Source organism: Podarcis liolepis (genome assembly GCF_965112155.1).
Source record: "Podarcis liolepis genome assembly, chromosome: 7".
Taxonomy (NCBI): domain Eukaryota; kingdom Metazoa; phylum Chordata; class Lepidosauria; order Squamata; family Lacertidae; genus Podarcis; species Podarcis liolepis.
In genome coordinates, this window is record NC_139561.1 from 94,097,856 (window position 1) to 94,111,028 (window position 13,173).

Sequence of the window (13,173 nt, forward strand, 5' to 3'; positions counted from 1 at the left end):
GGGTCCCAGGGCTGCAGGAGAGGGTCCCCCCAAGGAGACCCCTCTCGGGCCCTAGCTCCTGAGAGAGAGAAGGGAGCAGGGGAAGCTCCGCTTTGCAAGGGCTCAGAAGGGCCAGGGAGTCATGATGAGGGACCCCCAAAGTCATCTAGCCCACCCCCAGCCAGCCAGGAATCTTCTGCCCAGCCTGGGGCTCGATCCCAAGAGCCTGAGATCAAAGAGATTTGTGCTCTACCCACTGAGCTCTCCTACCTTGTTCAGGTTCATTTCTGGAAGAGTCTGAGAAAGAGAATGTGAGCTTGGTTTGCTCCACCTTGCAAGGGTTAAAAGGAACTGAGCTACATTCCTAGAGAGGACAGGGAATAAGGGCGGGGAATGAGGTCCTCCTGAGCAAATGCCCCTCCCTCCTTCCCAGGATCCTCCCTGCAAGAGGGGGAGGGGGCTTTCATTTCCTCTGCAGGAGCTGCCTCAGTTTCCCTTCTGGCATCTGGTGAGTTTCCTCTCTTTTCTGCTCTAGGGTGCATTGGGGAGAAGTGGGGCGGGGTGTCCCAGGGCTGCAGGGGACGGATCCGTGGGGATTCTGCTCAGCTCCTGCAAGGGGATCCCCAAGCCAGGGCTAAGAGGTTCTGCCCCCCTTCTCTCTGCAAAGCCAGGGAGGCTGCAAGTAACAGGAGGTCTGCAACTCTTGTCTTGCTCCTTTGGGGAGGGGGTCCCTGAGTCAGGAAGAAAAGGGCCTGCAAAGGAACCCTGATGCGATTGAGGAATCAGCCACGTTCCTTAGCCCAGGTGGCAGCCAGATGGAAACATCTGGAGGCAGAAATAAAAACTTGGCCTCTGTGCTAAAGAAAGTCCTTCCATCTCCCAGTGTGCAGTTAGGCCCATGGAACTCCCTGCCACAGGAGGAAGAGATGGCTTGAGAAGAGGATGAGGCCCATTCAGGGAGGAGCAGAGGGCTAGCGATGGCTCCAGGCCCCCCAGTTGGAGTCAGCCATGCTTCTGAAGGGGGAGGGAGTTGCCCTCAGAACAAAGACAGAAGTCTGGGAAAACACTGTGCGGAAGATCCTGGTTGAGGAGGACACCCTTTGCTCAGAGGTGCAGAGCCAGCAGCTCAGTCAGTTCTGCTACCAGGAGGCCAAAGGACCCCGAGAGGTTTGCAGCCAACTCTACCACCTTTGAAGAAGAAGAAGAGTTTGGATTTGATATCCCGCCTTTCACTCCCTTTAAGGAGTCTCAAAGCGGCTAACATTTTCCTTTCCCTTCCTCCCCCACAACAAACAGTTCACCTGTTGAAGTGGCTTCTGTCATCATCAGGGGAGAAACCCTATCAGTGCTTGAAATGTGGAAAGAGATTCACTGAGAAGGCCAAACTCATGATCCATGAAAGAGTTCCCAGTGGGGGGCAATGATTTCAGTGCCAAGAGTGTGGAAAGAGCTTCAGTCACAGGGCCTGTCTTGCTTCCCATAAACAAGCAGGCCACCTGTTTGTTGGCATCAGGCTGCAAGAAGCTCAGGGCAGCACCCGGACAACGTCCTTGCCGTGCGTCTTGATCTATCAGAAAAGAACATGGAGAAGTGGCAGGTTGGGGCACCTGGCAGAATATCCTACACCCGCCCTAACTGTGGTTTAGCGGACGGACTAAGAGCCCTGAAGTGGGGAGACTTGGGCCCATTTGAACCCATGGCTAGGAGCTTTGGAGGGAGGTGGGGAAGATGGGGAGTGAGAGGAGCTGGTTCTGGGTGGAAACATCCGCTCTGAGGAAAAGATCACTGGCTAGAGAAAGGAGTCTCTGAGCTTAGTGGGAAGGACAGTGTGTGGTGTCCTGGGAGAGTAAATCAGGCCAGGAATGAACTGGGAGGCTGAGCCAGGAGAAGGAGGAGCTGGAAAGAGACCGGCTGCTGAGCTCTCATCCCAGTCAGGAGGGGAGAGATCCTTCTAGAAAGAGGAGACTCCCAAACCAGAGATCCCTTGGGTCCTTGGCTTGGAGTACCTTGGGAGTAGGGTAACTGGCAGAAAGTGCCACCTTGTTAATAGCCAAAGTCTTAAGTGTGAAACAACTGAGAAAACCTTGAAGGGAAATAACATTGTAAACTGAAATATCCTACGTTTTATCCACTCATGTCATAAACTTCCTTGTTAAATAAAATCGTTAATGTTTATTTGAAGAAATCCTGCCTGAGACTCCCAATTAGTAAGTTTTACCTTACGCAAGTCCCCCACAAGATAATCTGAGGTAGTTGGAGGGCATTTGTGGAAATTGTGTTCTGTGAGGTGGGTGCACTATATTTAAGAGAGAGAACGGGCTCAAGGCTGCCGGGGGGGAAAGAGCCCTTGCGTCATCACATATTAATTGAGGGCAGGGGTGGGATAGGAAGTTAAAACCCACACAGATCCTATTTAGTTTTGAGCGGACTGGCAGACTTAAACATTCATGAGGAAAACTGGATGCTGCACTTACGCCCACAGATATGTGGAATTTTGAGTGAAATATACTCAGATCTCAGAGAGGATGAAACCTCTGATTCCCTCACATTTAAAGAGAGAGTGAAAATGCGCTTTGGACTGACTGCAGAACAAAGCCAAAAAGCCTTTCGTGAAATTAAAAGGAAACCAGGAGAGAATCATAGAGTTGGAAGAGACCAGAAGGGCCATCGAGTCCAACCCCCTGCCAAGCAGGAAACACCATCAGAGCACTCCTGACATATGGTTGTCAAGCCTCTGCTTAAAGACCTCCAAAGTAGGAGACTCCACCACACTCCTTGGCAGCAAATTCCACTGTCAAACAGCTCTTACTGTCAGGAAGTTCTTCCTAATGTTTAGGTGGAATCTTCTTTCTTGTAGTTTGGCTCCATTGCTCCCTGTCCGCTTCTCTGGAGCAGCAGAAAACAACCTTTCTCCCTCCTCTATGTGACATCCTTTTATATATTTGAACATGGCTATCATATCACCCCTTAACCTCCTCTTCTCCAGGCTAAACATGCCCAGCTCCCTTAGCCGTTCCTCATAAGGCATCGTTTCCAGGCCTTGGACCATTTTGGTTGCCCTCCTCTGGACACGTTCCAGTTTGTCAGTGTCCTTCTTGAACTGTGGTGCCCAGAACTGGACACAGTACTCCAGGTGTGGTCTGACCAGAGCAGAATACAGTGGCACCATTACTTCCCTTGATCTAGATGCTATACTCCTATTGATGCAGCCCAGAATTGCATTGGCTTTTTTAGCTGCCGCGTCACACTGTTGGCTTATATCAAGTTTGTGGTCAACCAAGACTCCTAGATCCTTTTCACATGTACTGCTCTCAAGCCAGGTGTCACCCATCTTGTATTTGTGCCTCTCATTTTTTTTGCCCAAGTGCAATACTTTACATTCCTCCCTGTTAAAATTCAGCTTGTTTGTTTTGGCCCAGTTCTCTAATCTGTCAAGGTCGTTTTGAAGTGCGATCCTCTCCTCTGGGGTGTTAGCCACCCCTCCCAGTTTGGTGTCATCTGCAAATTTGATCAGGATGCCCTTGAGTCCATCATCCAAGTCGTTGATAAAGATGTTGAATAAGACCGGGCCCAAGACAGAACCCTGTGGCACCCCACTAGTCACTCTTCTCCAGGATGAAGAGGAACCATTGATGAGCACCCTTTGGGTTCGGTCAGTCAGCCAGTTACAAATCCACTGAGTGGTAGCATAGTCAAGACCGCATTTTACCAGCTTCTTTACAAGAATATCATGGGGCACCTTGTCAAATGCCTTGCTGAAATCAAGGTAGGCTACATCCACTGCGTTCCCTTCATCTACCAGGCTTGTAATTCTGTCAAAAAACGAGATCAGGTTAGTCTGACATGACTTATTTTTCAGAAATCCATGCTGACTATTGGTGATCACAGCATTCCTTTCTAGGTGCTCACAGACTGTTTGCTTAATGATCTGCTCCAGAATCTTCCCTGGTATTGATGTCAGACTGACTGGGCGGTAATTATTTGGGTCCTCTCTTTTCCCCTTTTTGAAAATAGGGACAACATTTGCCCTCCTCCAGTCTGCCGGGACTTTGCCTGTTCTCCAGGAATTCTCAAAGATAACTGCCAGTGGTTCTGAGATCACATCTGCCAGTTCTTGGATGCAGTTCATCTGCCAGTTCTTGGATGCAGTTCATACTCTTGGATGCAGTTCATCTGGCCCTGGAGACTTGAATACATCTAAACTAGCCAAGTATTCTTGTACTATCTCCTTAGTTATTCTGGGCTGTGTTTCCTTTGCTGAATCATTTGCTCCAAATTCTTCAGGTCGGGCATTGTTTTCTTTATCGGAGAAGACTGAGGCAAAGAAGGCATTGAGGAGTTCAGCCCTTTCTGTGTCCCCTGTTTGCATTTCACCATCTTCTCCTCTGAGTGACCCCACTGTTTCTTTGTTCTTCCTTTTGCTACGGACATACCCATAAAAGCCTTTTTTGTTGCTTTTAACCTCTCTAGCAAGCCTGAGTTCATTCTGTGCTTTAGCTTTTCTGACTTTATGTCTACACATGCTGGCTATTTGTTTGAATTCCTCTCTGGTGGTTTCATAAACTTCCTTGTTAAATAAAATTGTTAATGTTTATTTGCACAATTCTTGCCTGAGACTCCCAATTAGTAAGTTTTACCTAACGTGAGTCCCCCACAAGATAATCTGAGGTAGTTGGAGGGCATTTGTGGGAATTGTGTTCTGTGAGGTGGGTGCACTATATTTAGGAGAGAGAACGGGCCCAGGGCTGCTGGGAGGAAAAGAGCCCTTGCATTGTCGCATATTAATTGGGGGCAGAGGTGGGATAGGAAGTTAAAACCCACACAGATCCTATTTAGTTTTGAGCGGACTGGCAGACTTAAACATTCATGAGGAAAACTGGGTGCTGCACTTACGCCCACAGATATGTGGAATTTTGAGTGAAATATACTCAGATCTCAGAGAGGATGAAACCTCTGATTCCCTCACATTTAAGGAGAGAGTGAAAGTGCGCTTTGGACTGACTGCAGAACAAAGCCAAAAAGCCTTTCGTGAAATTAAAAGGAAACCAGGAGAGACTTAGGCCCAACTGGGTAGCCGACTTGACCAAGCTCTGGACAGATGGGAGGAAAGTGAGATGAGCTCAAACAGCTGATCAGTTGAGAGCAATGTTTCCAAGAGGTTCCTGCTCATTTAGGCTGAAAACAGTAACTGAAGTCTCTACCTTGGGAGATGAAATCAAAGGAGACTCAGGGGGAGCAGTAATACTCTGTCCCTTCCAGAAAAAGTAATAATTGGAAACCCAGGGAGGAAGTGGGGTCTCAAAACGACAACCCTGAAGGGCGGGCCCAAGGGTGCCGGGGGGAAAAGAGCCGTGATACGAAGTAAAAACCCACACAGAAACGTACCCAGAGACACAGAACAACCAGTTTAATAAAGGAGTGAAGTTATTTGATTAAAAAGAGAAAAAACTCCTGTCAGAAAATGACCAGCAAGCGCCAAGCCAGAGAGACTCAGGATGACCCAGCTGCTGCGTCTGAGGAGAATCCTAATATATTGAATTAGAGATGATGAGGCTAAGATTGGAGTTGTCTAAGGTTGAAGCAGAGAAAGAAAGAGAAGAGGCCAGAATGGCAGCTGCCCTTCATCTAGCAGAGATACAGAGAGAGAGAGAGAGAGAGAGAGAGAGAGAGAGAGAGAGAGAGAGAGATGAGCCCAAGAAGAAAGAGACAGGGAGGCCAAGATGGCCCATGAAAAAGAGATGCTTCCTTTAAAAATGGAGGAGATTCAGGCGAGGGCAGAACTGCCGCAAGCAATGTTGGGGGTGGAGATTTTACCTCAGCAAATGTAAAGTATGTACAGTGGTTCCTCAGGTTACAGATGCTTCAGGTTACAGACTCCGCTAACCCAGAAATAGTACCTCGGGTTCAGAACTTTGCTTCAGGATGAGAACAGAAATTGATCTCCGGCGGCAGCGGGAGGCCCCATTAGCTAAAGTGGTACCTCAGGTTAAGAACAGTTTCAGGTTACGAACGGACCTCCAGAACAAATTAAGTACTTAACCTGAGGTACCACTATAAAAGGTGATGGTGTGCAGGCCTAATGGTCAAAGCTTCAAAATGCCAGTTTGCTATGAGGCAAGTAAAATACTTCAGTCCCGTCCCAAGGGGTGGAAATATACAACATGACTGGAGCAAGGCAAAGGTCCTTCAAGAGGGGCCTAGACTCTCCACAAAGAGAGAAAGAAGAGCTTTTCTGAGGGGACAGGGATGTTGTCCTCGATTTATTCTGCCAGTCATGCCTGCGGACTGTCTGGCCAGAGTGGTGCATGCTCTGGTTATCTCCCGCTTGGACTACTGCAATGAGCTCTATGTGGGGCTACCTTTGAAGGTGACCCGGAAACTGCAATTAATCCAGAATGTGGCAGCCAGACTGGTGACTGGGAGTGGCCGCCGGGACCACATAACACCGGTTCTGAGAGATCTGCATTGGCTCCCAGTGTGTTTCCGAGCACAATTCGAAGTGTTGGTGCTGACCTTTAAAGTCCTAAACGGCCTCAGTCCAGTATAACCGAAGGAGCGTCTCCACCCCCATCATTCTGCCCGGACTCTGAGGTCCAGTGCTGAGGGCCTTTTGGCAGTTCCCTCACTGCAAGAAGCCAAGTTACAGGGAACCAGGCAGAGGGCCTTCTCGGTGGTGGCACCCGCCCTGTGGAACGCCCTCCCACCAGATGTCAAAGAGAACAACAACTACCAGACTTTTAGAAGACATCTGAAGGCAGCCCTGTTTAGGGAAGCTTTTAATGTTTGATGTATTAGAGTATTTTAATATATTTTTTGGAAGCCGCTCACAGTGGCTGGGGAAGCCCAGCCAGATGTGCGGGGTACAAACAATAAATTATTATTATTATTATTATTGTTGTTGTTGTTGTTGTTGTTGTTGTTGTTGTTTTAGCCCCCATGCTGCTCCTTGACATGACTGGGTGAAGAAAGACCAGCCAGACAAGAGCATTTGGAGGGACCAGTGCCAGGCAGCGTTGGGACATTTAAAAACAGCCCTAGATCCGGGGTCAGCAAGCTTTTCCAGCCGGGGGCCGGTCCACCGTCCCTCAGACCTTGTGGGGGGCCGGACTATATTGGGGGGGGAATGAACCAATTCCTATGCCCCACAAATAACCCAGAGATGCAATTTAAGTAAAAGGACACATTCTACTCATGTAAAAACACGCTGATTCCTGGACTGTCCGGGGGCCAGATTGAGAAGGCGATTGGGCCACATCCGGCCCCCGGGCCTTAGGTTGCCTCCCCTGGCCTAGATGGACCTTGGGGTCCCTTCCAACTTTAGGATTCTGCTCTTCATTTTGGAAGGCGGACAAGGAGCAAGAGCAACCTGCCGTCACAGAAGGAAGAGGACGGAGTCTTCATCTCCTTGGTTGCCCTTCTCTGGGAGGGTGGGCAGATTGTGAGGAGCAAAAACGAGGACGCGATGATGACTCTCACTTTCAATACTCCTACTATATGTAGGCTAGAGAAGCTCTGAGATGTTTTGCTGGGGGGAGGGCAGGAGAAGAGAAGAGGAACGCAAGTCTTCCACCCCCAGTTATGTCTCCTCCAGAACGTCTGGCCAGAGACATTTTGACCAAAAAATCCACCTGGACAGAAATTTTACCCCTGAGAAAGAGGACGTGTCCTGGGAAAAGAGGACGCATGGCAACCCTTCTTCTCTGGCGTCCCTCGTAGCCGAGAAAGATTGTCTCCCCTAAACACGGTTTCAACCATGAGGCCCTCAGTGACCGTGGGGGCCAATTCTGGATCCAGGCGTCCTTCCTTGCCTGGTTGAAGGAGCTGTGAAGACACGCTGATTCCAGAGGATGAGGAGCGTCAAGCACACCGTTTAATCCACACGCGTCTGGCAACCCAAGTCTAAGCCCAATTCTAAGACTGACTGAATGCAGGAATTTTGGGGGTATAAGAATGGCAGCGTGTTCAGAACACACAATGTCACCCGAGGGGAATAAAAGGCTTCCTAGGAAAACCCCCTTGGCTGCTCCTGTGTTGCTTCCAAGGCGACTTCACCAAGAACATACATTTATGGCTGAAATACAGACACAAAGCAGCAGATGGGACAACGCAGAATGGCCCCCCCAGCCATGTCTGGCAATGTCTCCCCCCTCCAGCCCCCCCGGGACCCCCTCTTGCTGGGACAGGGCTCTCTGCCCCCCAGCCCCCCAGGGGCCCCCAAGAAAGACTCGCCCCCCCCGGGGAAAAGACACCCCGGACCCCCCCATCTGGCCCCCCCAAGACCCCCCCTTTTCCCCGCCCAGACGCCCCTTCGCAGCCCCAGGCAGAGAGACAGGCTCCTCCTCCCGGACACGGGTTCCCCCTTCACACGCACAGGCGCCCAGTCCCGGGTTCTGGGTCCTGCTTCCTCCCTCCCCCACCCCTCGGAAGGGGCAGCTCTGCGCCTGCGCGACGCCCGGGCTCCTCCGCCGGGAGAGAGAAGGGTTAAGGGGCGCCGAGCTGGCTTCCTAGAGAGGACAGGAAAGGAAGGCGGGCCGCTCCTCCTCCTCTCCCCCCCCTCTGACGTCCCTTCCGGCCTCGCCTTCGCCTGCCGGGCTCTGGTGGGTCTCCTCTCGGGGGAAGCCTGGGGAACTCCCTGCCCCGGGAGGCGGGAAGGGGAGGGAAGAGAGGCTGGGGGGTCCGGGAGGGAGCCAGAGGGACCTCAGGCCCTGGCCAGGGAGGTGGGACTGGAAGAGAGCGAGGAGGGAGAAGGACATTCGGAGGGACACGATTGTGAGGGAGAAGGATATTAAGAGGGACATTATGAGGGAGAAGTATATTAAGAGGGACATGATTTTGAGGGAGAAGGATATTAAGAGGGACATTATGAGGGAGAAGTATATTAAGAGGGACATTATTATGAGGGAGAAGGATATTAAGAGGGACATTATGAGGGAGAAGTATATTAAGAGGGACATTATTATGAGGGAGAAGGATATTAAGAGGGTCATTATTATGAGGGAGAAGGATATTAAGAGGGACATTATTATGAGGGAGAAGGATATTAAGAGGGACATGATTATGAGGGAGAAGGATATTAAGAGGGTCATTATTATGAGGGAGAAGGATATTAAGAGGGACATTATTATGAGGGAGAAGTATATTAAGAGGGACATTATTATGAGGGAGAAGTATATTAAGAGGGACATTATTATGAGGGAGAAGTATATTAAGAGGGACAATATTATGAGGGAGAAGGATATTAAGAGGGTCATTATTATGAGGGAGAAGTATATTAAGAGGGACATTATTATGAGGGAGAAGGATATTAAGAGGGACATTATTATGAGGGAGAAGTATATTAAGAGGGACATTATTATGAGGGAGAAGTATATTAAGAGGGACATTATTGTGAGGGAGAAGGATATTAAGAGGGACATTATTATGAGGGAGAAGTATATTAAGAGGGACATTATTATGAGGGAGAAGTATATTAAGAGGGACATTATTATGAGGGAGAAGGATATTAAGAGTGTCATTATTATGAGGGAGAAGGATATTAAGAGGGACATTATTATGAGGGAGAAGTATATTAAGAGGGACATTATTATGAGGGAGAAGGATATTAAGAGGGACATTATTATGAGGGAGAAGTATATTAAGAGGGACATTATTATGAGGGAGAAGTATATTAAGAGGGACATTATTATGAGGGAGAAGTATATTAAGAGGGACATTATTATGAGGGAGAAGTATATTAAGAGGGACATTATTATGAGGGAGAAGTATATTAAGAGGGACATTATTGTGAGGGAGAAGGATATTAAGAGGGTCATTATTATGAGGGAGAAGGATATTAAGAGGGACATTATTATGAGGGAGAAGTATATTAAGAGGGACATTATTATGAGGGAGAAGTATATTAAGAGGGACATTATTGTGAGGGAGAAGGATATTAAGAGGGTCATTATTATGAGGGAGAAGGATATTAAGAGGGACATTATTATGAGGGAGAAGTATATTAAGAGGGACATTATTATGAGGGAGAAGTATATTAAGAGGGACATTATTGTGAGGGAGAAGGATATTAAGAGGTACATAATTGTGAGGGAGAAGGATATTAAGAGGGACATTATTATGAGGGAGAAGTATATTAAGAGGGACATTATTATGAGGGAGAAGGATATTAAGAGGGACATTATTATGAGGGAGAAGTATATTAAGAGGGACATTATTATGAGGGAGAAGGATATTAAGAGGTACATAATTGTGAGGGAGAAGTATATTAAGAGGGACATAATTGTGAGGGAGAAGGATATTAAGAGGTACATAATTGTGAGGGAGAAGGATATTAAGAGGGACATTATTATGAGGGAGAAGTATATTAAGAGGGACATTATTATGAGGGAGAAGGATATTAAGAGGGACATTATTATGAGGGAGAAGTATATTAAGAGGGACATTATTATGAGGGAGAAGGATATTAAGAGGTACATAATTGTGAGGGAGAAGTATATTAAGAGGGACATAATTGTGAGGGAGAAGGATATTAAGAGGGACATTATTATGAGGGAGAAGGATATTAAGAGGGACATTATTATGAGGGAGAAGGATATTAAGAGGGACATTATTATGAGGGAGAAGGATATTAAGAGGGACATTATTATGAGGGAGAAGGATATTAAGAGGGACATGATTGTGAGGGAGAAGGATATTAAGAGGGACATGATTGTGAGGGAGAAGTATATTAAGAGGGACATAATTGTGAGGGAGAAGGATATTAAGAGGGACATTATTATGAGAAGGATATTAAGAGGGACATTATTATGAGGGAGAAGGATATTAAGAGGGACATAATTATGAGGGAGAAGCATATTAAGAGGGACATTATTGTGAGGGAGAAGGATATTAAGAGGGACATTATTATGAGGGAGAAGGATATTAAGAGGGACATTATTATGAGGGAGAAGGATATTAAGAGGGACATTATTATGAGGGAGAAGGATATTAAGAGGGACATAATTATGAGAGAAAAGTATATTAAGAGGGACATTATTGTGAGGGAGAAGGATATTAAGAGGGACATTATTATGAGGGAGAAGGATATTAAGAGGGACATTATTATGAGGGAGAAGGATATTAAGAGGGACATTATTATGAGGGAGAAGGATATTAAGAGGGACATAATTATGAGAGAAAAGTATATTAAGAGGGACGTTATTATGAGGGAGAAGGATATTAAGAGGGACATAATTATGAGGGAGAAGGATATTAAGAGGGACATTATTATGAGGGAGAAGAATATTAAGAGGGACATTATTATGAGGGAGAAGGATATTAAGAGGGACATTATTATGAGGGAGAAGAATATTAAGAGGGACATAATTGTGAGAGAAAAGTATATTAAGAGGGACATAATTGTGAGGGAGAAGGATATTAAGAGGGACATTATTATGAGGGAGAAGGATATTAAGAGGGACATTATTATGAGGGAGAAGGATATTAAGAGGGACATAATTATGAGAGAAAAGTATATTAAGAGGGACATTATTATGAGGGAGAAGGATATTAAGAGGGACATAATTATGAGGGAGAAGGATATTAAGAGGGACATTATTATGAGGGAGAAGAATATTAAGAGGGACATTATTATGAGGGAGAAGGATATTAAGAGGGACATTATTATGAGGGAGAAGAATATTAAGAGGGACATAATTGTGAGAGAAAAGCATATTAAGAGGGACATTATTATGAGGGAGAAGGATATTAAGAGGGACATAATTGTGAGAGAAAAGCATATTAAGAGGGACATTATTATGAGGGAGAAGGATATTAAGAGGGACATAATTATGAGGGAGAAGTATATTAAGAGGGACATTATTGTGAGGGAGAAGGATATTAAGAGGGACATTATTATGAGGGAGAAGGATATTAAGAGGGACATTATTGTGAGGGAGAAGGATATTAAGAGGGACATAATTATGAGGGAGAAGGATATTAGGAGGGACATTATTATGAGGGAGAAGGATATTAAGAGGGACATTATTGTGAGGGAGAAGGATATTAAGAGGGACATTATTGTGAGGGAGAAGGACATTAAGAGGGACATGATTGTGAGGGAGAAGGATATTAAGAGGGGCATAATTGTGAGGGAGAAGAATATTAAGAGGAACATAATTATGAGGGAGAAGGATATTAAGAGGAACATAATTATGAGGGAGAAGGATATTAAGAGGGACATTATTATGAGGGAGAAGGATATTAAGAGGTACATAATTGTGAGGGAGAAGGATATTAAGAGGGACATTATTATGAGGGAGAAGTATATTAAGAGGGACATTATTATGAGGGAGAAGGATATTAAGAGGGACATTATTATGAGGGAGAAGGATATTAAGAGGGACATTATTATGAGGGAGAAGAATATTAAGAGGGACATTATTATGAGGGAGAAGGATATTAAGAGGGACATTATTATGAGGGAGAAGAATATTAAGAGGGACATAATTATGAGAGAAAAGTATATTAAGAGGGACATAATTATGAGGGAGAAGGATATTAAGAGGGACATAATTATGAGGGAGAAGTATATTAAGAGGGACATTATTGTGAGGGAGAAGGATATTAAGAGGGACATTATTATGAGGGAGAAGGATATTAAGAGGGACATTATTATGAGGGAGAAGGATATTAAGAGGGACATAATTGTGAGGGAGAAGGATATTAAGAGGGACATTATTATGAGGGAGAAGTATATTAGGAGGGACATAATTGTGAGGGAGAAGGATATTAAGAGGGACATTATTATGAGGGAGAAGGATATTAAGAGGGACATGATTGTGAGGGAGAAGGACATTAAGAGGGACATTATTATGAGGGAGAAGGACATTAAGAGGGACATTATTATGAGAGAAAAGTATATTAAGAGGGACATTATTATGAGAAGTATATTAAGAGGGACATAATTATGAGGGAGAAGGATATTAAGAGGGACATGAGGGAGAAGGATATTAAGACGGACATAATTATGACGGAGAAGTATATTAAGAGGGACATTATTATGAGAGAAAAGTATATTAAGAGGGACATTATTATGAGAAGTATATTAAGAGGGACATAATTATGAGGGAGAAATATATTAAGAGGGACATTATTATGAGGGAGAAGGATATTAAGAGGGACATTATTATGAGGGACAAGTATATTAAGAGGGACATT